Raw genomic sequence first — 26,436 nt, 5'->3', positions numbered from 1 at the left:
CGGCACTCTCAAGCAACCGGGAAAAAAAAGAAACAAGTAGAGCATAAATGTGCTAAATAAACAGTCTGGATCTCTATAAACAGCAGGAGCTGCGGTAACCCTTGTTCACATTCATTAGAAAAAGGATATAGGGACAGAAATAGACTGCAGCACTTACAATTGCATTAGCTTGGCAATCAGGGCTGGCTATCTCGCGGCGGCTTTAACTTCTTGGTAAAGTATCCCTCTGTCATGTTCCCTCTGTGGAATGAGTACTGTACTTCCGGACCAGGGGTCACACTACCGGCTGGCAGGGGAGAGACCAATGGGATGATCCACAAAGATGCAACGGCTCAATCTCTTGCTGAAAACAATGTGTTTATTCAGGATAAAATACAAGTGTATATCCTGAATAAACACGTTGTTTTCAGCAAGAGATTGAGCCATTCTGGGAATCTGGGTTATAGAACTAGAGCTATTTTTAATAGTGACTCTCAAGCAACCAGAATTACACTTATCTGGAATCTACCAATCCCCATGGGTGCTGGTTAATTGAGATTCTACTGTACTGATATAAAAAGAAATTGTCGAGGGGCGGAGTCAGCCATGTAGGTGAGCGGTCATGTCTGAAAATAGCTCTGCTATTAATGCTGTAAAGTGACCAGTTCAAGACCGTTAGCTACATGGAAAATGAGGTCCAGGGGTTGCCTCATATACTGGAACTTATAATATATACCTGATGGACCGGTGAGACCTGTCAACACTAAGTTGGGTACAATTTACAGCCCGCAATCGGAAATATGGGAGCACTTGCGGCAGCCATCTTGACTGGATTTCTAAGTGCGCAACTTAGTATTTAGCCTTCATTTTATTCCGCTCTCACCACATTGTAGTCCTAGAGCTCGGCATAATCACCCATCACCTTATAGTGCTGTATGCATTTATCCATTACATTGGAACTAAGCTAATATATTGTGATGGCGGAATGCATTCTTATGGAGATTGGGAACCTCTTGCGTGACCATTATGTTGCCCTAACTGAGACCTTTCAAGCAGCTGTTCATCCTTCTTTGCGACTATCCGTGGAGTATATCCCTACGGCGTGCTTGGTGGAGGTGGCGATGATAAAGGGCCCTGGCAGACGCTGCTCCTGACGGTGCAGGCACAGAGAGGTTTGACACATAGTGGGATCAGTACATCGGTGGAACACTTAGGTGCCTGTAATGTACAGGAGATGGAAGGTATGGTTGACAACTCGAAGTTCAATTTATTAACATTTGATAAAGGACATACAGTTCTTAAAAAACTCCCTTCTTGCCTACAGTCACCAAGTTTACACTTTGAGGGACAGTTGGGTAGTTTTAATACATCTACTGCTGGGGGGAATCCCTTCACCCAATTTCAAGATCTAGAAACACCTATGCTGAGGTTTGCTCTACAATCCTGGTCTGCTATTATTGAGAGGAAATTTCGGAGACTTTCATCCTCTTGGAACACACTAAAATGCCACAAAGGAAATCTCAATTGGGACCCTGGAGGTGTGCTCTTACTTGTGGTGCTATTAACCAGACGTCTCACAACCAGAACTGGGACCCTTACCTTGAGGTATATATTTTGATAAACGAAGTGGGTTAAATACTTCCCTGCTTTAGTGACTCTGCTAATCCTACAAGACTGTTGCTACGATAAATGCAGACATCTTTACTATTTTCATGGGACTTAACCATTTTAAGCTGATTGCAGGACTTATTATGCTTTTCATAACAAGTACTGAAAGTTTGCCAGAATGTCTGAATTACTATTAGCTTTGCTCTGCCATTGCCAGTTAAATCTGTTTGCATTGTGTTTTATGTTCTTTGTATGGTCTACTAGCAATAAGTATATAGTCTCTGAATACTATTGCTGAAATAGTAATTGGTTAAACGGTTTCTGCCCCTTGACTTCTTGTCAGCTGCTAGGCTATATAAAAGATCCTGATTCTAGTAGACCTAGATATAACAAGGATAGTATGTTTATTGATGTTAATAGGGGTTACCCAATTTACAATTTATGATTTAAACTTCTGCCATTATTCTGGGTTTAAATGCGGTGGTGCTGGGAAAACCCTTGAGTCTCATATGTCGTTATAGGTTTGTCACCACACTGTCAGCGGCCGAGGCAGTGTGACTCCCCATTTAAGTCAAGGCTTATTTCCCTAATTATTATAAAAGACGCCCACAGGAGTAATGGATAATATATCTGATAATGGACCCACTAACATTCATATGACATAACACCAGTCTTTGGTATAAACTATCTGAAAACTATTTTCATAAAAAACAACCGAATTTATAAGAAGCCATTTTACTGCTTTCATTACCATCCCAGAAGTCCATTTAGCACTCTCATTGAGTGGTATTATAGGGGACATAGAACTAATTTCTGATCTAGCGAAAGGTTAGTTTTCTGGGGACTATATATATCATAATAATTTACACTTCGTGCTGGGTGTTATACCGGCAGCTCCTACTGTGTTATTTATTATTTAAGGTGTGGATGCTTATTTACTTACAATTTATACCTGTTGCTGGGTATAGGGCACATACCCGTATAACAGGACATATTAAAAATAATACAGCTGCTTTTGTGATCTATTTTCATATTCTCCTATACTGAGGTAAGCACTGCACTATACCAGGGTTTTTTATTACCTAGTGCATATTTAACACCTTATGGTTTCTACTTTAGTACCCCTAGATCAGTGCTTTCCAAACTGTGTGTCGGGACACACTAGTATGTCGGCAGCAGTGTGTAGGTGTGTCCCTGCTTCAGCACAAATTTAAAAAAAGTTTTTTTTTTGGTTTCTGACTTTCCGCCTGCCTGCTACGCATATCATATGGTTGACACGTGATTGATACCTAGGGGGTCACAGATCATCTTAACCTATTGGCACAGCTCAGTCGGAACTTAAACTATTCCCATTGGCTCCTGACTGCACGTGTAGTTTCCTTAATCGGCTTGTGACTGCATGTGTAGTCAGTGAGTGGGACAGCAGTGTGTTTGCAGTGTGGGCAATAGTCAGTCGGACTCACCGAGCTCTGAGGGTGGCAGCTTAAACGCTGAGCTGAAGTTAGTGGGGTTTTTTTTGCAGCTAGCTCCCATTAGAGCATTGCTGCTTCTGCTCTTGATATATGGATAGGAAGGGGAAGCTTAAAAAAGCTTGATGATGAAATGCGAGTGTCTTTATCTAATATTCCACCAAATATTCAGAAACTATGTTCATCCCATCAACCTCATACATCCCATTAAAATAGTAAGTAGCTATTGGTGTTATTAAACTTTTTTTAATTCTTGCACATACTTACTGTTACTTGTAAATACATTTCGTTATTATATCATTTATGTATGTGTCCGTATCTCTTAAAACAAGTTAGTTTAACCTCCTGTTTGCTTGTACAACTGAATTACTGTGTCGCGAAATGATGTAGGTCTAAAAAGTGTGTCACCAACATGAAAAGTTTGGAAAGCTCTGCCCTAGATGCTTATCATCACTTACTTTAATAGGCTCGCTTCATGGTTAATGATATTAGTATATGCTGTTAGTTATTTATATCCTTGGCTAGGGCTAGCTAGTCGAAGGTTTGAAGCTTACTGTGTATGTATCCTTATATGTTTTGGTACAGTGTTGCTGCACTCTCATTCTGGCTTTGCACCAATTTAAACTACCTTATAGTGTTTGTGGCCATAATAGGAACAGTAGTGGCCTCACAATTTAGTTAAAGGCAATTTACACATATCTGTTGTACTGAGTCTTTAGTGCCCCCTTTTGTTGACAGGTACAACGGAACTTTACATCTTTATCTTTTTGTGTTGATGGATGGATGGTCTTCGGCCTCCACCTTCTCACATAATATGCCACATTAGGAACAGTCCTGGTCTCACAGTCTATCTAAAGGTCATCCAAACATATATAATGTGCCAAGCCTACAGCACCCCTTTTGTCAACAGACACATGAAAGTTCACTTCTTTCTCATTTTATGTTGTTGGGTGGTTGGTCTCCTGCCCTCCCCCCCTCTTCCCCATATGATACACTCATGCAGGAATGCGACCAGAGTGTTCAGCACGGTTTCTCTAGTAAAATACCGCATTTATCCCTACTTCCTATTGCATTTAAAATATTTAACTTTTTATTAGACCTTCATATGCTTCAGACTTTTTTTTATCTTTATGCATGTTCTTATATTTAGGGAACCTCAGTTTAATGTGTATGCTTCACATCTTTTATTGGATATTAGCGAAGAACCTTTTGATTGTTGGTATGTTTTTCAATAAGTTTTATATATATCTTCAGAACATTTCAAAGCTAGGGAAAAAATATAAAATGTGAGGTTGTTTATTCTACACATATTTAAATTCTTCTGTGACGCTGCAGATACAATTTTATATTCTCAACAATATGCATGTTTTGATTTTTTTTCTTTCTGTATTCATATATCTTTTTGACATATCACATGTATGTTGTGTTGTATCTTTAACCTCAATAAAAATTACTTATAAAAAAAAAAGAAAAGAAATTGTCTAATTGCTAAAGAGTGTCAGTAGCCACACTAAAGCTACAAAAGTATCATGTATTTAGTTTGCTTAGACATTACAAGAACACATCACACCACATACGTATATAAATAACTCTAAACAAAAGCAGTGCCCACAATTTATCAGTTCCTCAAGCTGTTATATGCCAGTGGCTGATTTACTGTGTGTTGGAAAATACAGGAGCACTTACTGCACAAGCAAGCTCCAAGCTCGTTGTTTACAGGCAAGTATAACAGTACCTTGAATCAATCATTCATGGGGATACATTTCTGCTTTCGCACAAGTGAGGTATTTGAAATCTACAGCTGGATTATATTATTATATTTATCTCAATGTAACCCTCCGTGCAGAGCAAGTTGCGCTTTCAAAAATCCGTTGTAAGAAGACAATACTTGTCACCGAGATCCTCACTGGAATTTCTCCTTTCTGTGTCTTTGCCTTTGAAACTCATCACAGCATACACAGCCTTACATTCGGACATGCCATGCAAACTGCATACATTCAGATTAGGCTTATTTCCTAGAAGACGCGTTTCAATATATGAGTGAACTATCACGCAAGCTTAGTAGCAATATATATATTTTTTTGCTTCTTATTAGCTTAGGGAAGTATAAAGAACATTATTTGGATGTTAGTTAACCTCTGGTCTGCCAGACAGTATTGCAACATCCCATAGTAGTTAAGGATGGTTTCAAGCTTTACACCAGAACACTTTTTAATGCAATATATAATTATTTTGGAATATGCAGCTTGTCCATTTATGTGTGCAGTACTCATGTGTATTATCTCTCTTTCTGTCTATATATTTATCTTCCTGTCTTTCTATCCCTAAATGACCAGCACTTCCCTACTTACACATTGTATCTTCTCATTTTCTCTTTTTTTCTTTTACTGTTTAGGCACTCTCTTGTTTAGACGTTCTCCCACTGAAGGGCAGCTTGGATGGGTTGTGGGCAGAGTTGAGGTGAGCTTTGGGTGGTGTCTCGGCAGTTCCTTGTTTCACTTTGAGAACTGGAACATTTGCTCTGAAGGGAAAGCTGCAGGAAGGACAGCTGGGCAGAGCTCTCAAACCATGACAATCCCAGAATATGCAGGACAGCTGGGAGCTCTGTTATAATGAGAATGTTCAGAGAGATGCCAGTGAAATCTGAGGAGGGAGCATACATCTCACTACTTGCTCTGTTTAATAAAGATACTTCATACACATACTTGAGGAATTCATTGAGGTTGCTGTAATGTAAGGTGAACATCTCTCAACTCTTTGTCTTTATATCTAGTATTGGTTCACCTCCTGAAAAGTACCAGCTTCAAGGTTGTGCCTAAAAATAAAGAGTTAAAGGATAGAGAATGGGGATTTATAGATTAAAGTTTAGAAACAGGTTGTAAAAGGGTAGGTCCATCACTATTTGTACCCCTCATGTTATTGCCTAGAACTGCCCTTGGTCATATAGGCCTTGATCACAATCTATTGGTGATTTGCTTCTGAAAACTATTTTTGCTCTCCAGCCAAATTGGTAACCAAGTTTCTTGAGTGATCAGAATGCTATATCGTATTGTTTGCTAAAAACCTGCCACTGCAAACGTCCAAAAAGGACTTTTCATGTGATAAGTGCCGGCTTTTAAAAAAGAAACTGGGAGGGCTTCCAAAACTGACACATATAATAGCTAATTCACAGCCCTTACAGGAATGCTCTGTTCATGTAACCCCTTTGTGCACTTGGCAAGGGAAAAACTAATATGAATATGTGACATTCACCTATTGTCATCACAATACATCCTCGGCACTCAGTATCTATATGAATGCCATATGTATATTGGTAGGATGGACATACTTCTATAGTCACTTCAGGAAAACAACATCTACAAATGGCATTTTATTATATTTCATTTTTAATATTTGATTGTAAGTCTCACTTACACTGGTGTGATTGCCACTAGCAGTATTTCTAAATCATGTTTTAATAAGAGATAACTTAGTCACGGCTTTCATAGTTAAGTATTAGAAATCCGTTTCCATCCAAACCACTGCTAACCTATCTAAATGCATCTTTTAGGTTGTTAGTATGGGTAGACTGTGCACTGTTTTTTATTGTTATATGGTTGCTTTACAACTTTCACAAGGATTGTTATAAACAAAATGTATTTCTATTGTTTGTTAAAGGCTGTTTGCATTTTGGCATGAACTGTAAACAAAATGACGACTGCGAGTTTATATACAAAACACTTCAAATATCTATTTTTCACTTCTTTTAAACTATAATTCATGATCCCGCTGCCTTGCTGCTTTGTATCTTTCTAAGAGACCCCCAAACTCATTCACAAAAGCGCAGGCAGTATAGAATATGTAATCTGAAACAAGCAATTTTGACTGCGAGTTCACAAGTTATTTTTTTAATTCTCTGATCTGTCCTAGGGCTCAATGATCTAAAGGTCTCTGTGCTGGCAAGATTATTAAAGAATGCTCACCAGTCATTCTATTTCCCTGAAAAAAAGAGTGTCTCGCTAAGGGGCATATACTACATTTCGTATGGGGAGGAGATGCAGACATTACAAAAGTGCACAATAAAAATTTTATTTCAAAAATCTTACAAAACCAATAATTGTTCACCAAAAATCGTATTTTATCAAAAATGCACTGGATGTGCAAAAAATCATTTTGAAATGTGTGCTTTTAAGTACAAAATACAAAGCGTAATTGTTTTGTTTTTTTTTTAAATGGGCTGTACATGGGTTTATATGAAATTGCCTCTTTAATCCCAGCATAAGATTTTTCCACTACACATCTCACAGTTTTTTCTTGCATACTAAAAGTTGGTGCGCTATTCTCAATACACTGAATATACTTACTTATAACCCTAATAGACAAATGCATGCATATGAAAGTATAGGCAATTGTACGATGCTATCCGCAGCGTAATATGATGTATATTTGCTGCAGTATTTAATTTTTAAAGTGCGCCCCCTGCTCACTGCTAACTTTGCTCCACGGAGCAAAGTGTCCCTTTTCAGCAAGCTTTATTACTTTCAAAAGGAGACATCTCATCACTCGCAGGGACTGCCCCTTTTTTACGATAATTCCACCAGTGCAGCCCCTTGAGGGTCGGCGAGAAAAACCTTGTCTGAAATTGTGAGGTTTAGATCATCTGTCCTAAATCATGAAAGAACACTTTTGAGTTTCATGTACTTTTAATATTTCTTATTCACGTTCTTTTTATAGAGCTATTTGTTGAGACTATCCTGCTATCCTCTAGCAGTTTCTCCTATTCTCCCTCACAAAACACTCCTACTGGCAGCAAACACATTACTGATGCATGGATTTTATAGAAAATGGGCAACTTCTGTTTCTTTCAGAGAAATATGGAATGAGTCAGAGGAAACTGTTTTAAAATGAATTGCTTTCCTTTTTTCTGGAGAAGTTAAACCCACAAAACCATGTAAAATCTGGTGAACATGGTACTTTTTTTAGTATAGTGTAATCATAGTCTGTGTGGCGTACTCAGCATTAGACAAGCATACAGCACATTAGAACTCATTAAGATTCACTTTAATAGGTATTAGATTCAGTGGTATTTATAGTAAGCTTTGTAAAAAATTAGATGCTATATAAGCAAAGTGTAAACTAGCAACAGTGTTCTGAAAGAAATAATTCTTTTGAAAATCAGTTATATTGAATGAAAAGGTTGTATTGTATTACACAACCTGTAAACAGTGGAATATGTAACTGATATATAATTGTATACAGGATCTAATCTAATCTTTTAGAGAATTGTATAATCCCACTATTGCTTGTATATAATCCCTTAAGGACTGGGCACTTCAGACAAAAACTTCCCCAAAAGACCAGAGCATTTTTAGCATTTTTTGCCATCACTACATTTATATAGAAAAAAATAGAACCTTTTTTTTTTATATATTTACCTATCAAAACTATATATTTTTTTAGTAGACAACCCAAAGTATTGATCTAGGCCCATTTTGGTATATTTAATGCCACCATTTCACCGCCAAATGCGATCAAATAAAAAAAATAGTTAACTTTTTCATAATTTTAGGTTTCTCACTGAACAAGGAGGCCATTTCATTAGATTTTCTTCTTTTATACCCTTTCTTGCCAGCCACGCTGTGGAGTACTTGGACGCATGTGATGGAGCATTGTCCTGCATGAAAATCATGTTTTTCTTGAAGGATGCAGACTTCTTCCTGTACCACTGCTTGAAGAAGGTGTCTTCCAGAAACTGGCAGTAGGACTGGGAGTTGAGCTTGACATCCTCAACCCGAAAAGGCCCCACAAGCTCATCTTTGATGATACCAGCCCAAACCAGTACTCCACCTCCACCTTGCTGGCGTCTGAGTCGGACTGGAGCTCTCTGCCCTTTACCAATCCAGCCACGGGCCCATCCATCTGGCCCATCAAGACTCACTCTCATTTCATCAGTCCATAAAACCTTAGAAAAATAAGTCTTGAGATATTTCTTGGCCCAGTCTTGACGTTTCAGCTTGTGTGTCTTGTTCAGTGGTGGTCGTCTTTCAGCCTTTCTTACCTTGGCCATGTCTCTGAGTATTGCACACCTTGTGCTTTTGGGCACTCCAGTGATGTTGCAGCTCTGAAATATGGCCAAACTGGTGGCAAGTGGCATCTTGGCAGCTGCACGCTTGACTTTTCTCAGTTTATGGGCAGTTATTTTGCGCCTTGGTTTTTCCACACGCTTCTTGCGACCCTGTTGACTATTTTGAATGAAACGCTTGATTGTTCGATGATCACGCTTCAGAAGCTTTGCAATTTTAAGAGTGCTGCATCCCTCTGCAAGATATCTCACTATTTTTGACTTTTCTGAGCCTGTCAAGTCCTTCTTTTGACCCATTTTGCCAAAGGAAAGGAAGTTGCCTAATAATTATGCACACCTGATATAGGGTGTTGATGTCATTAGACCACACCCCTTCTCATTACAGAGATGCACATCACCTAATATGCTTAATTGGTAGTAGGCTTTGAGCCTATACAGCTTGGAGTAAGACAACATGCATGAAGAGGATGATGTGGTCAAAATACTCATTTGCCTAATAATTCTGCACTCCCTGTATTTAAAAAAAAAAACAAAAAAAAAAAACATTAACCATTTTTTTTGTAGTGTAGCTTCCCCCCCCCCTCCCAGATCCCTTCCCACAATGGATCCCCATTATTGCCCTTCCTCCCTACTTCCTCCCTCCTTCCCCCTCACTTCCCAGTTTTTTTAGGTTCCCTATCTGTGTAGTGTGGTGTAGCGGTCCTGCCCGCCTCCTCCCGCCCCCTCCAGCGATGGGCCACCCACCCGCCTCCCTCCTTACGCTCCCTTCCACCAACAATCGCCACCACCGCTGTCTCTGCATCGGTAACTCTGCAAATGTATTTCTCGCTATTTTGAGCACGATTGTGGCAGAGAGAAGCCCAGGACTGCAGCGAAGTACAGGGTATGTCGCTGGTCCTTAAGGGCATAATGACCAGCGTTGTACAGGGTACGACGTTGGTCGTTAAGGGGATAATTAGATAATAATCTGCACGTTGCCCTTTTTTATGTTGACGCAATCCCAATCAGCCATTTTGTTTATCTGCAGCGCCTTTTACATTATCGGTTTGATGAAAAATTGCTCTATATTTTACATTTTCCAGACCTATTTGTTCTCATCCAAATTTTCAATATTTAAACCCCCAGACAACCCCCAAATTTGATAAACCCCCAGACAATACTTTTTAAATTATCTCAAAACAATTTAAAAGAGAATAGAAGCAATTACCAAAATCAATAACCCAACAAATACACATGCACATGATTTCCATGTTCAAATCCCTTAAAACTACATTTCCCATGATGCTCAACTAGTCTTCAGAGTGCCTAAGCATCATGGGTAATGTAGTTCTGAAACATCAGGAGTGCCAAGGTTCCACATCCCTGCCTTAAAGAGTCATACTACAAATCAAAATATTTACCCTAACATATAAACCACTCAACAACCTCTTTCCCAACTATATTTCCTCACTCATCGTCACATATTTCTCAAACGGCCCTCTTCGATTAACCTCTGACCTACATCTCTCCACTCCTATTATCTCTTCTTCTTTCAACTCCAAAACTTTTCATGTGCTGCTCCTGTCTGATCAAACTCTACCCTAATCCAATCAGATTGTCTCCAACCATGTATAGTTTCAGGTGTTCTTTGAAAACCCACCTATTTAAAGAGGCCTTCCAACTCTCCTGGAATTGATTTTCATCCTAACCTAAGTAAGACTTGAACAGTACCAACTACAATCCTAGTGACAAGCTGCCCCAACCTTTCTCCGCACCCTCAACCTGTAGACTGTAAGCTCTTCTGAGCAAGGACTTCATTCTCCTGTACTAATTTTGCTTAGTTTGTTTTGTATTTGTATTTTACCATAAATCTGTTATTGTATAACCATACTGTTGTACCTAGCACTACATAGTTTTATAAATAAACAATAATAATACTACTCACATCACTATGGTTCTGGAGCACAACAGGTTAATTTCACACATCGCCTATTAGCATCACTAAACACTCTTAAATGGGATGAGTCAACATAGAGACCCTTCTACCTGCATTGTAATCTATAAAACCCAATATCACCATTTTCTTTGTCTTTAATCATGTACATTTTTTTAAATGACCATATCCAGAGATTAAGAAGGAAAACCATGAATTAGGGTTGTTTTTGGAGGATAACAGTTTTGAGCTTTAGCGGTATTATATTATTAGCAGAAGTGATTTGCAGAAAACAAGTGTGGGATTGTGATAAATTCCTATGTGTTTAACTGACCCTGCAGAGGGTCTGTTCCCAAGAGGTATAAAAGTGTAACCACCAATCAGCAGCTACCTTCCAGTAGTGCATTGCTACTTCTGAGTCTACCTAGGTATGATTTTCAATAATAAGATCTAGGGCTTCATTTACCAAAGGACGGGCGGACATGATTTGCTACCGAGAACACGTCTGCTGGACCTGGCTGCGAACATTCAGCATACGCGGCCCACATTTAAAGGGACACTGTACCCAAATTTTTTCTTTCGTGATTCAGATAGAACATACAATTTTAAGCAACTTTCTAATTTACTTCTATTATCAAATGTTCTTTATTCTCTTGGTATCTTTATTTGAAATGCAAAAATGTAAGTTTAGATGCCGGCCCATTTTTGGTGAACAACCTGGGTTGTCTTTGCTGATTGGTGGATAAATTCATCCACCAATTAAAAAGTGCTGTCCAGAGTTCTGAACTATGAAAAAAAGCTTAGATGCCTTCTTTTTCAAATATAGATAGCAAGAGAACGAAGAAAAATTGATAATAGGAGTAAATTAGAAAGTTGCTTAAAATTGCATGTTCTATCTAAATCACGAAAGAAAAAATTTGGGTTCAGTGTCCCTTTAACTGCTTCTGCATTGCAGCCCCTGCTTGCTAGTGGCCAATTGGCTGTGACCAGGGGCTGTCAATCACCCGATCGGATCGCATTGGGATGATTTCACTCTGCCACATTTTAGGTGGTGGAGAGGTTAAGCTGCATGAGTAGCCTGAAACGCTTTCGCAACTTGATAAATTGGGTCCATAGAGAGAACAAAGTTAATTTAACAGAAGTAAATTGAAAAGCCTCTTCAAATTTAATTTTTACTTTTATGTCCCATCAACTCAATATTATATTGTTCTTATTAAAAGGAAATTCTAGTCACACTGCAAAATTGCACTTCAGATTTGAGTTGAAAGATTTTGTGACAATTGTATTAACAATTTCCACTATTGCCCACAAAATACTCCTCAATACCCTCTCTCATTGCAGGAGCCACAGGCATATACTGTATATGTATGCTCTTCATGCCCTGTGCAAAGTAAAAGTGTTATGTTTTACTGGCAGTATTTTTATGTAAAAAATGTTCTATAAACTGAAATGACACTGCAGTTTTGACTAGAATGGCCCCTTTTAAATATATAATCAGGGCCGGCGGTTATTAGACTTCTCACAACAACTTTTTATTTATTTAGTTGTTTGTTTGCTTATTTATACTTTTGGTGTATTCTAATTTGAGTTCCCCACCCCAATCAACAGTAAAATATATCCCCAATTAACACAGTCCCACAGTTTTTCTCCTTTATCTTCATTCTGACAGTCAAGAATTATGTGTTGAGATTAGTTAGGTTATACATTATTTTAAGAAATTACACATATTTGAAGATACCATCATTGTAAATCTGCTGGATCCTTTAATTTAAACATTTAATTTATTTTTCAGACTGCAGGGTATATTCTAGTCTTCTTGGTAAGTTTTATGCCTGGGTTAACATGGGCAATGACCCATTTTCATTAGAACAATAGGTTTTCAGTAGACATTATTAGTAGAGATGCATTTAAATGCTGAATATGGTCACAGCTAGCAGCATTCAGCCCTTTTCAGAGCTGGATATATTCATGTAAATGTGCAACAAATAAATCATGTGGATTTGCACATATCTGTGTGTGTTGCACTATTATATATAAAAATATATATCCGGCTTAAAAGAGCCAAATGCTGTAACCTGCAGCCAAACTGGAATCTGTTGAAAGGAGGGCTACTAAAATGTACATGGTCTATAGAATAAAACTTACCAGGAAGGGCTCAATGACCTAAATATGTATAACTTAGAGGAGGGAAGGAAAAGAGGGGATATTATAGTAACTTTTAAGTATGTTTAGGAGTTTAGTAATGGTAAGGCCATAAGTAAAGCTGAGGCTGTGAGTATTTTCATAAAATTAAAATTTCAAAGAACAAGGGGTCATGATCTCAAGCTGAAGTAGATTCAGTTTGCAGAAGCACTTCACAGAAAGGGTGGCTGAGTCATGGAATAAACTTATATTAGAGTCAAAAGGTACTAAATTGTTATTGTGCATTAAAAAGATTAATATTTACATATGTCAACAATATATATATTGCCTGCCAATTGTAAAAGTAAAAGCTGTTTAAATTAAAACTAATATAGCAGTATTGTTTATGTACTTCCTAGTAATCCTTACTGGCTAATAAGGACAACTACCTGTGCTTTACTAGTAGACTGGCCCCATAGAAATTTATCAATAAGGCCCCTTATTTGAAAGGGGTTTCATGCCCTTTTAGCTATCAAGCAATTGTCATCTCACCTAGAAGCAACCACTAAACTTTATTTGGTTGTATTGCGTATGCTAGGGCTTATAAATTCATGCTTTTTAAACTGTATTATATATAATAGTACAAATAGGGGCTATTTTGTGATTTCTAGTTTAACTATTTTATGTTTTTTTGTTTTTTTTTTTAATTATTATTATTGTTATAGAGCAATATAGTCATAAACTCCTACATTTTGTTTTCTTGGAAGGGGTGACTATGCTAAATGTAAGATCATAAAATGTTGTTTTGAAGTATTTAGAAAATATTTATTTAGTTTTTGCTTTGAGGTTTCCCATATTATGATACTTCTGCAAACAAAAGTTCGTTTCTAAAAATGCATGGCCGGTTTAAAAAAAACAAGGTATGATTTTTACCTCACAAAAAAAAAAATTGACATTTATGTGTAAATGCCACAACTGTCAAATAGCTAAAAATAGGTGTGAAAGGGCTCAGCACTGAAGGGGTTAAAATGGCTACACAGTACAGAAAATGCATTCTTAAACTACAAGGCATGTGCACAAACAAAATATCAACATCTGCATTTATTGATGCAATGAAATAGTTTTCTTTATAAGAACAAAATAAGCATATATTATATCTAGGTGATATCAAATGGGCTTCTTGAACACATGTAATTAATTCAGTTTGTTAAAAAAAGCAGCCTGCAAACACACAAGGCATACAACAGAAGTATAGCAATTTTTGATGATCTTGTTTTCAATTGGCTGATTTTTTTTGTTTCCATGTTGGTCTCTGAAAAACATAATTTATGCTTACCTGATAAATTTATTTCTCTTGTAGTGTATCCAGTCCACGGATCATCCATTACTTATGGGATATTAACTCCTCCCCAACAGGAAGTGCAAGAGGATTCACCCAGCAGAGCTGCTATATAGCTCCTCCCCTAACTGCCATTACCAGTCATTCGACCGAAAACATGCAGAGAAAAGAAAACCATAGGGTGCAGTGGTGACTGTAGTTTAATGGAAAAATTACCTGCCTTAAAGTGACAGGGCGGGCCGTGGACTGGATACACTACAAGAGAAATAAATTTATCAGGTAAGCATAAATTATGTTTTCTCTTGTTAAGTGTATCCAGTCCACGGATCATCCATTACTTATGGGATACCAATACCAAAGCTAAAGTACACGGATGACGGGAGGGACAGGCAGGCTCTTTATACGGAAGGAACCACTGCCTGAAGAACCTTTCTCCCAAAAACAGCCTCCGAAGAAGCAAAAGTGTCAAATTTGTAAAATTTGGAAAAAGTATGAAGAGAAGACCAAGTTGCAGCCTTGCAAATCTGTTCAACAGAAGCCTCATTCTTAAAGGCCCAAGTGGAAGCCACAGCTCTAGTAGAATGTGCTGTAATTCTTTCAGGAGGCTGCTGTCCAGCAGTCTCATAGGCTAACCGTATTATGCTACGAAGCCAAAAGGAGAGAGAGGTAGCCGAAGCTTTTTGACCTCTCCTCTGACCAGAATAAACGACAAACAGGGAAGACGTTTGTCGAAAATCCTTAGTTGCCTGTAGATAAAATTTCAGGGCACGGACTACATCTAGATTGTGTAGCAGACGTTCCTTTTTCGAAGAAGGATTAGGACACAAAGATGGAACCACAATCTCTTGATTGATATTCCTGTTAGTGACCACCTTAGGTAGGAACCCAGGTTTAGTACGCAGAACTACCTTGTCTGAATGAAAAATCAGATAAGGAGAATCACAATGTAAGGCAGATAACTCAGAGACTCTTCGAGCCGAGGAAATCACCATTAAAAACAGAACTTTCCAAGATAACAACTTGATATCAATGGAATGAAGGGGTTCAAACGGAACCCCCTGTAAAACATTAAGAACTAAGTTCAAACTCCATGGTGGAGCAACAGTTTTAAACACAGGCTTGATCCTAGCTAAAGCCTGACAAAAAGCTTGAACGTCCGGAACTTCTGACAGACGTTTGTGTAAAAGAATGGACAGAGCTGAAATCTGTCCCTTTAAGGAACTAGCGGATAAACCCTTTTCTAAACCTTCTTGTAGAAAAGACAATATCCTCGGAATCCTAACCTTACTCCATGAGTAACTCTTGGATTCGCACCAATATAAGTATTTGCGCCATATCTTATGGTAAATCTTTCTGGTAACAGGCTTCCTAGCCTGTATTAAGGTATCAATAACTGACTCAGAAAAACCACGTTTTGATAAAATCAAGCGTTCAATTTCCAAGCAGTCAGCTTCAGAGAAATTAGATTTTGATGTTTGAAGGGACCCTGGATCAGAAGGTCCTGTTTCAGAGGTAGCGACCAAGGTGGACAGGATGACATGTCCACTAGATCTGCATACCAAGTCCTGCGTGGCCATGAAGGCGCTATTAGAATCACTGATGCTCTCTCCTGTTTGATTCTGGCAATCAATCGAGGAAGCATCGGGAAGGGTGGAAACACATAAGCCATCCCGAAGGTCCAAGGTGCTGTTAAAGCATCTATCAGAACCGCTCCCGGATCCCTGGATCTGGACCCGTAACGAGGAAGCTTGGCGTTCTGTCGAGACGCCATGAGATCTATCTCTGGTTTGCCCCAACGTCGAAGTATTTGGGCAAAGACCTCCGGATGAAGTTCCCACTCCCCCGGATGAAAAGTCTGACGACTTAAGAAATCCGCCTCCCAGTTCTCCACTCCCGGGATGTGGATTGCTGACAGGTTGCAAGAGTGAGACTCTGCCCAGCGAATTATCTTTGATACTTCCATCATTGCTAGGGAGCTTCTTGTCCCTCCCTGATGGTTGATGTAAGCTACAGTCGTGATGTTGTCCGACTGAAACCTGATGAACCCCCGAGTTGTTAACTGGGGCCAAGCCAGAAGGGCATTGAGAACTGCTCTCAATTCCAGAATGTTTATTGGTAGGAGACTCTCCTCCTGATTCCATTGTCCCTGAGCCTTCAGAGAATTCCAGACAGCGCCCCAACCTAGTAGGCTGGCGTCTGTTGTTACAATTGTCCAGTCCGGCCTGCTGAATGGCATCCCCCTGGACAGATGTGGCCGAGAAAGCCACCATAGAAGAGAATTTCTGGTCTCTTGATCCAGATTCAGAGTAGGGGACAAGTCTGAGTAATCCCCATTCCACTGACTTAGCATGCACAATTGCAGCGGTCTGAGATGTAGGCGTGCAAAGGGTACTATGTCCATTGCTGCTACCATTAAGCCGATCACCTCCATGCATTGAGCTACTGACGGGTGTTGAATGGAATGAAGGATACGGCATGCATTTTGAAGCTTTGTTAACCTGTCTTCTGTCAGGTAAATCTTCATTTCTACAGAATCTATAAGAGTCCCCAAGAAGGGAACTCTTGTGAGTGGAAAGAGAGAACTCTTCTTTTCGTTCACCTTCCATCCATGCGACCTTAGAAATGCCAGTACTAACTCTGTATGAGACTTGGCAGTTTGAAAGCTTGAAGCTTGTATCAGAATGTCGTCTAGGTACGGAGCTACCGCAATTCCTCGCGGTCTTAGTACCGCCAGAAGAGCACCCAGAACCTTTGTGAAGATTCTCGGAGCCGTAGCCAATCCGAATGGAAGAGCTACAAACTGGTAATGCCTGTCTAGAAAGGCAAACCTTAGATACCGGTAATGATCTTTGTGAATCGGTATGTGAAGGTAAGCATCCTTTAAATCCACTGTGGTCATGTACTGACCCTTTTGGATCATGGGTAAAATTGTCCGAATAGTTTCCATTTTGAACGATGGAACTCTTAGGAATTTGTTTAGGATCTTTAAATCCAAGATTGGCCTGAAAGTTCCCTCTTTTTTGGGAACCACAAACAGATTTGAGTAAAACCCTTGTCCTTGTTCCGACCGCGGAACCGGATGGATCACTCCCATTAATAAAAGATCTTGTACGCAGCGTAGAAACGCCTCTTTCTTTATTTGGTTTGTTGACAACCTTGACAGATGAAATCTCCCTCTTGGGGGAGAGAATTTGAAGTCTAGAAGGTATCCCTGAGATATGATCTCTAACGCCCAGGGATCCTGGACATCTCTTGCCCAAGCCTGGGCGAAGAGAGAAAGTCTGCCCCCCACTAGATCCGTTCCCGGATCGGGGGCCCTCGATTCATGCTGTCTTAGGGGCAGCAGCAGGTTTCCTGGCCTGTTTGCCCTTGTTCCAGGACTGGTTAGGTCTCCAGCCTTGTCTGTAGCGAGCAACAGCTCCTTCCTGTTTTGGTGCAGAGGAAGTTGATGCTGCTCCTGCTTTGAAATTACGAAAGGAACGAAAATTAGACTGTCTAGCCTTAGGTTTGGCTCTGTCTTGAGGCAGGGCATGGCCTTTACCTCCTGTAATGTCAGCGATAATTTCTTTCAACCCGGGCCCGAATAAGGTCTGCCCTTTGAAAGGTATATTAAGCAATTTAGATTTAGAAGTAACGTCAGCTGACCAGGATTTTAGCCACAGTGCTCTGCGTGCCTGAATGGCGAATCCGGAATTCTTAGCCGTAAGTTTAGTTAAATGTACTACGGCATCTGAAATAAATGAGTTAGCTAACTTAAGGGCTTTAAGCTTGTGTGTAATCTCATCTAATGGAGCTGATTCAAGTGTCTCTTCTAGAGACTCAAACCAAAATGCTGCTGCAGCCGTGACAGGCGCAATGCATGCAAGAGGCTGCAATATAAAACCTTGTTGAACAAACATTTTCTTAAGGTAACCCTCTAACTTTTTATCCATTGGATCTGAAAAGGCACAGCTATCCTCCACCGGGATAGTGGTACGCTTAGCTAAAGTAGAAACTGCTCCCTCCACCTTAGGGACCGTTTGCCATAAGTCCCGTGTGGTGGCGTCTATTGGAAACATCTTTCTAAATATCGGAGGGGGTGAGAACGGCACACCGGGTCTATCCCACTCCTTAGTAACAATTTCAGTAAGTCTCTTAGGTATAGGAAAAACGTCAGTACTCGCCGGTACCGCAAAATATTTATCCAACCTACACATTTTCTCTGGTATTGCAACTGTGTTACAATCATTCAGAGCCGCTAACACCTCCCCTAGTAATACACGGAGGTTTTCCAGCTTAAATTTAAAATTTGAAATATCTGAATCCAGTTTGTTTGGATCAGAACCGTCACCCGCAGAATGAAGCTCTCCGTCCTCATGTTCTGCAAATTGTGACGCAGTGTCTGACATGGCCCTAATATTATCAGCGCACTCTGTTCTCACCCCAGAGTGATCACGCTTACCTCTTAGTTCTGGTAATTTAGCCAAAACTTCAGTCATAACAGTAGCCATATCCTGTAATGTGATTTGTAATGGCCGCCCAGATGTACTCGGCACTACAATATCACGCACCTCCCGAGCGGGAGATGCAGGTACTGACACGTGAGGCGAGTTAGTCGGCATAACTCTCCCCTCGTTGTTTGGTGAAATATGTTCAATTTGTACAGATTGACTTTTATTTAAAGTAGCATCAATACAGTTAGTACATAAATTTCTATTGGGCTCCACTTTGGCTTTAGCACATATAGCACAGATATCTTCCTCTGAATCAGACATGTTTAACACACTAGCAAATAAACTAGCAACTTGGAAATACTTTTCAAGTAATTTACTATAATATGAAAACGTACTGTGCCTATAAGAAGCACAGAAAAAGTTATGACAGTTGAAAATTAATAAACTGAAAAGTTATAGCATCAAATCTTTGTAAAAAACACAATTTTAGCAAAGGATTGCTCCCATTAGCAAAGGATAACTAACCCTGATAGCAGAAAAAAAAAAAAAAAATACAGAAATAAACGTTTTTTTATCACAGTCAACTACAATCTCACAGCTCTGCTGTGAGTGATTACCTCCCTCAAAACAAGTTTTGAAGACCCCTGAGTTCTGTAGAGATGAACCGGATCATGCATGGAAGACAATAAACTTCTGACTGAATTTTTTGATGCGTAGGAAAAGCGCCAAAAAAGGCCCCTCCCCCTCACACATAACAGTGAGAGAGATCAGTAAACTGTCATAAATTAAATAAAACGACTGCCAAGTGGAAAAAAATAGTGCCCAAAACATTTTTTCACCCAGTACCTCAGAAAATTAAACGATTTTACATGCCAGCAAAAAACGTTTAACATTAATAAATTGAGTGTTATTAAAAAGCCTGTTGCTAGTCCCTGCAAATTAGGCTAAAGTTTTATGCATACAGTATAATTCCAGTGAAGTGCCATTCCCCAGAATACTGAAGTGTAAAATATACATACATGACAGCCTGATACCAGTTGCTGCTACTGCATTTAAGGCTGAGTTTACATTATATCGGTATGGCAGAATTTTCTCATCAATTCCATTGTCAGAAAATAATAAGCTGCTACATACCTCTTTGCAGATTAATCTGCCCGCTGTCCCCTGATCTGAAGTTTACCTCTCCTCAGATGGCCGAGAAACAGCAATATGATCTTAACTACTCCGGCTAAAATCATAGAAAAACTCAGGTAGATTCTTCTTCAAATTCTACCAGAGAAGGAATAACACACTCCGGTGCTATTATAAAATAACAAACTTTTGATTGAAGGTATGAAACTAAGTATAATCACCACAGTCCTCTCACACATCCTATCTATTCGTTGGGTGCAAGAGAATGACTGGTAATGGCAGTTAGGGGAGGAGCTATATAGCAGCTCTGCTGGGTGAATCCTCTTGCACTTCCTGTTGGGGAGGAGTTAATATCCCATAAGTAATGGATGATCCGTGGACTGGATACACTTAACAAGAGAAACTACTATATATTTATATATATATATATGTATATATATATATATATACAGTATATATATATATATATATATATACAGTATATATATATATATATATATATATATATATATATATATATATATATTGCGTGCCCTATTTGAATCATGAATGTTTAATATTGACTTGACTGTCCCTTTAAAAGATTACAGATTAGATTACATGCTCTATCTAAGTCATTTTAAGTTTAATTTACAGTTGTTTATGTTCTTTATAATGCAATCTCTTTATAATGGGTTCATCATGCGGTTTTCATGCCTTTATTTATATGAAAATGAATATTTTTATGGTAAGAAGTCTATTCTGATGTCATATCCATGTGTTTATCATCCGTATGATGTTTTCTGTTGTCCCACATAATCTTTTCCAAAACAAAGTTCACTGACGTAAGTTTTGAATGATTATACATGTGTAATCAGAGTTCCATCTTTGTCAAGCAGGAAATACACAAATATAACATATTCACTGATGTACTTTATCACAAGCTTTTACTTCATCCCTTGAGATAATAAGCGTTCTCAACTGTTAGACCCAGGTATAGAACCTTGACAAGGACAACTGTTACATAATCCTTTCTCTTATATGAAACAGAACTTTAACACAGTGTCAAGTATAACAGATTACTACCAGAAGGCAGTTTATATAATAATAATATTATGGGCAAACTACACAGTATATCTGTGTTTAATATTATGTATCGTATTTTAAGCTGGAACACACAGTATACTCCTTTGCATGTCCTGTTCACTTCCTTAAAGGGAAAATATTCCACATTTTCTTTGATGATTTAGCTACAGCATGCAATTTTAAAAAAACTTTCTAATTTACTTTTATTATCACATTTTCTTCATTCTCTTGGTATCCTTTGTTAAGTAAAGCACAGGAGCACTATATAGCAGCAGTTTTGCAAGAATGTTATCCATTTGCAAGAACACTAGATGGCAGCTCTATTTCCTGCCAAGTAGTGTGCCAGATGCCTACCTAGGTATCTCATCAACACAGAATACCATGGGAATGAAGCAAATTTGATTATAGAAGTAAATTGGAAACTTTTTTTAAAAAAAATTGTATGCTCTGTCTGAATTAGAAAATATTTTTTTGGACATTTTTAATAGAGGAATTATTTTACCAAGAGAAAACAAAGTTTTAAAGAAAGATTATATAATAATGCTAGCTAAATAATATAAATTGTCACCTCATTGCAAAACAAATGTTTTAAATGTAATTTTGTTATCTCAATTTACAAAGTTTTTTTTAAAGTTCAGGTTCCCATCTCTTGAAAGCCTGAAGGAACACATGTTCCGGGGTTCCTGGTCTATTTTGCTGCAGCTAATTAGGGACAGATAGAAATGAGCTTGTGTGTGATCTAACCAATCATTGCCTCTCTTGAGTGAGTAACAAAAAATAAATACATTATATATGTTATGATGTTTTTCCCCCTTAATTAAACATTTTATGGAAAGGTTACATTATGGGCTTAATGCCCTTTAAGAAATAAAATACAGGTTTTGAGAAGAATGTAACGTTACAAATGATTTGACGTAGTTGTGCCACAAATATAACCATGTATTTACTAGCTCTGTGCTCTTATTGGCTGAATGCCTCCATAGTTGTCTGGTTTATGTGCAGTGGATATGTAACTACCTATACATATGTAAATGTGTGGCCTGTCCACTGTATACAGCCTCTCCAATAGCGATAAACGGAGCTTCAATGATTCGATACCAGACCTCAACAATATCTCCTGTGGCCATTTAAGAGTATTTTGCACATGTGCAAGATAATAGGCTGTTTCCAAATCGCTGTGAAACAGCTGTAAAGATGTCCAACATGTTTTTTTGAGGAGTTATGAAGTGGCTAGAAGTGTCGGATTTGCAAATTCAAGTCTTGCCACAAAAAGGTGTTAAAAAGTCACTAGGAATGGATTGTGATCACCAAGAACTTTTTCAGTAGATATGTGCGATTCGTTCTGGATCGATTCGGAAATTCGGAAAATTCGGAAAATTCGGCGATTCGGATCAAACCGAATTTCCGAATTAAAATACTGCCGAATTACCGAATAAATCCAAATTACTTCGGATTTATTCGGTAAATTCGGATGGCCATGGATTACACTAGTATTGTACAGTATAAGTCTAATCCCACCTAACACTTACCGAAATACCGAACCGAATCGAACCGAATCCAGCCGAATTTAGTACATAATACTAGTCTAATCCCACCTAACACTTACCGAAATTCCGAATTTCCGAACCGAATTTATTCGAATCCGAATGAATCCGAAACAAATCCGAAACAAATTTATTAGAATCTGAATGAATCCGAAACAAATCCGAACAGAATTGATTCAAATTTTTCCGAATTCGAATCGCTCTGAACCGAAATTAAAAAAAATCTGAATCGATCCGAACCGAACCAAATTTTTTCGCCATACACATGTTTATTTTTCAGCCCCATAGGAAAATAGGGCTTTCTAATATGTAAAAATATCAGCTAGTTACAGTATATTGAACTTTCTCACTATATATGCTTTTACAATAACTTAAAAAAACTGATTGGCAGTCACATAGGTGATTGTAAGTTAGATTTAATAAATAAAATCAGTATAGCCTTTTAAAAACAACAATGTACAAATATTAATTTGTATAAATACATATATTTGCTTTGTACACACTATTTATATAGATTCCTTGTAAGATTCTTCACTTTCTATTAACAATTGTCTTCTTATGAGAGTAGGTGGAAAAGAAAATGTGTCTGTTTTTATTGAGGGAAAATATACAGTGCTAAAATGAATGAGACCCTTTAATCTCAGATTATTATCTGTGAAGCTCTTGAAAATGATATGCACATATGCTCATTGCATTTACAGGAACTGCCACAGTAAGCACATTATTAAAATGTATGTTTATTGAACAATGTGTTCAAAATGAACACTGCTCTTACTCCTACACTGAAATCTGCATTTGGAGGGAGTTTTACTTCAGACTGCCATAATCATTCCCTGCTATATACTGAGACTGGCTATACACTAACTATAGGAAGCAAAGGAAGATAGCAGTTAAACAGTTAAAAAAAAGACTTTTTATAAATTAATAACTGCCCATATAATAAAAAAATGTCACTATAAACCTTGCAACTGTATGCTTTTAACCCCCACACAGGGGTTAAACATATAGTTAAAGGGACACTGAACCCAATTTTTTTCTTTTGTAATTCAGAAAGAGCATGCAATTTTAAGCAACTTTCTAATTTACTCCTATTATCAATTTTTCTTCGTTCTCTTGCTATCATTATTTGAAAAAGAAGGCATCTAAGCTTTTTTTTTGGTTTCAGTACTCTGGACAGCACTTTTTTATTGGTGGATGAATGTATCCACCAATCAGCAAGGACAACCCAGGTTGTTCACCAAAAATGGGCTGGCATCTAAACTTACATTCTTGCATTTCAAATAAAGATACCAAGAGAATGAAGAAAATTTGATAATAGGAGTAAATTAGAAAGTTGCTTAAAATATCATGCTCATTCTGAATCACAAAAGAAAATTTTTGGGTACAGTGTCCCTTTAAAGTACTGAGCTGGAGCTGCAGAGAACTGCCGGTCCTGATTGGAAACTGCTGTTGACCCAAGGGTCTCTAATTTTTTTTACAGCGCTATGCAAATAAATAATAATAATAGTTACACGAACCAGATGCTGGGTTAATAGTGATAAAATGACATGCTCTACAAAAAAGAGAGCAGGGCATTTGTTTCACTATAATGACCCTTTAAACTAGAGAAAGAAAATGAAAAAATAAATAAAGTATAATGCTAATTTTTGTTAACTGTGAATAATTAAACATTTTATATTGCAATCTCAATATGTTTATGTTCCATTCAATGTGAAATTCATGGGCACTGCCACACCAGTGAGAAGGTGAACTCAAGGCCCTAGCACGGTAGCGTAAGGCATCCTCTGAGGTAGAGATCTGCTGCTTAGTGTGACTACCACACAGGAGTGCAGCAAAACTGTGCACTTATCGAATCAGAATGCTTCTGTTTAACTATCTTTTCTTTTGCTCCTGAAACAAATTACCTGTACGTTCCCTTTAAGATAAACATCTATTTTAATATCAAGGTTAATTTCTTGTATATACAGCAAACTATTTATACTGGTGGATGCCATGTCTGTCAGTTGTAGTATCCCTTTCACTTATGAGCATTTTTTAGCCACATGCTGAAGCCGTTTTTAGATTTTCAGCACTATCTAATCGAAACATCTAGGCCAGAAGTGGCTCGATATTGCTTATAGTGACTCCTAGCGCACCACTGGCCCTTACATTTTTAAAAACAGTACATTTCTCCAACATTGGTGTGTCCGGTCCACGACGTCATCCTTACTTGTGGGAATATCTCTTCCCCAACAGGAAATGGCAAAGAGTCCCAGCAAAGCTGGCCATATAGTCCCTCCTAGGCTCCGCCCACCCCAGTCATTCTCTTTGCCGTTGCACATTGTTCCTGTCACTACAGCAGCGTGGTTCTGGTTCGAGGAACTAGAAAATTCGCTCAGTAGATAGACTCCATATGAGGAGGTTATGGACAGAGTTCACGCACTTAAGTTGGCTAACTCTTTTATTTTAGATGCCGCTTTGCAAATAGCTAGATTAGCGGCGAAAAATTCAGGGTTTGCAATTGTGGCGCGCAGAGCGCTTTGGCTAAAGTCTTGGTCAGCGGATGTATCATCCAAGACAAAATTACTTAATATCCCCTTCAAGGGTAAAACTCTCTTCGGGCCAGAATTGAAAGAGATTATCTCAGACATCACTGGGGGAAAGGGCCACGCCCTCCCACAAGATAGGCCTTTCAAAGCCAAGAATAAGTCTAATTTTCGTTCCTTTCGTAATTTCAGGAACGGACCGGGCTCTAATTCTGCATCCTCTAAACGAGAGGGTAATACCTCACAGACCAAACCAGCCTGGAAACCGATGCAAGGTTGGAACAAGGGTAAGCAGGCCAAGAAGCCTGCCGCTGCTAACAAAACAGCATGAAGGAGTAGCCCCCGATCCGGGACCGGATCTAGTGGGAGGCAGACTCTCTCTCTTTGCTCAGGCTTGGGCAAGAGATGTTCAGGATCCCTGGACGCTAGAAATAGTTTCTCAGGGTTATCTTCTGGAATTCAAGGAACTAAACCCAAGGGGAAGGTTCCACATGTCTCACTTATCCTCAAACCAAATAAAGAGACAGGCATTCTTACATTGTGTAGAAGACCTGTTAAAGATGGGAGTGATACACCCAGTTCCAACGGCGGAACAAGGAATGGGATTTTACTCAAATCTGTTTGTGGTTCCCAAAAAAGAGGGAACTTTCAGACCAATCCTGGATTTAAAGATCCTAAACAAATTTCTCAGAGTACCATTGTTCAAGATGGAAACCATTCGAACGATTCTACCCACAATTCAGGAAGGTCAATTTATGACTACCGTGGATCTAAAGGATGCGTATCTACATATCCCTGTCCACAAGGAACATCATCAGTTCCTAAGGTTCGCCTTTCTGGACAAACATTACCAGTTTGTGGCCCTCCCATTCGGGTTAGCCACTGCTCCAAGGATTTTCACAAAGGTACTCGGATCCCTTCTAGCGGTTCTAAGACCAAGGGGCATTGCAGTAGTACCGTACTTGGACGACATTCTAGTACAAGCGTCGTCTCTTTCAAAGGCAAAGGCTCACTCAGACATCGTTCTGGCCTTTCTCAGATCTCACGGATGGAAGGTGAACATAGAAAAAAGTTCCCTGTCTCCGTCGACAAGAGTTCCCTTCCTGGGAACAATAATAGATTCCTTAAAAATGAGGATTTTCTTGACAGATGTCAGAAAGTCAAAACTTCTAAACGCTTGTCAAGTTCTTCATTCTATTCCTCGTCCTTCCGTAGCTCAGTGCATGGAAGTAGTAGGATTGATGGTTGC

The 26,436-nt window shown here is 38.7% G+C and overlaps 1 protein-coding gene across 1 annotated transcript in view; it reads left to right on the top strand.

The window, feature by feature from the left end:
- CRACD (capping protein inhibiting regulator of actin dynamics) overlaps nucleotides 1–26,436 on the top strand; it is a 421,538-nt gene that overhangs the window by 65,512 nt on the left and 329,590 nt on the right. The gene's annotated exons all lie outside the window — the stretch shown is intronic.

Source organism: Bombina bombina, chromosome 2, assembly GCF_027579735.1.
Source record: "Bombina bombina isolate aBomBom1 chromosome 2, aBomBom1.pri, whole genome shotgun sequence".
Taxonomy (NCBI): domain Eukaryota; kingdom Metazoa; phylum Chordata; class Amphibia; order Anura; family Bombinatoridae; genus Bombina; species Bombina bombina.
Note: the sequence above shows the minus strand (reverse complement) of the source record. Positions and strands in the feature narration are given on the sequence as shown.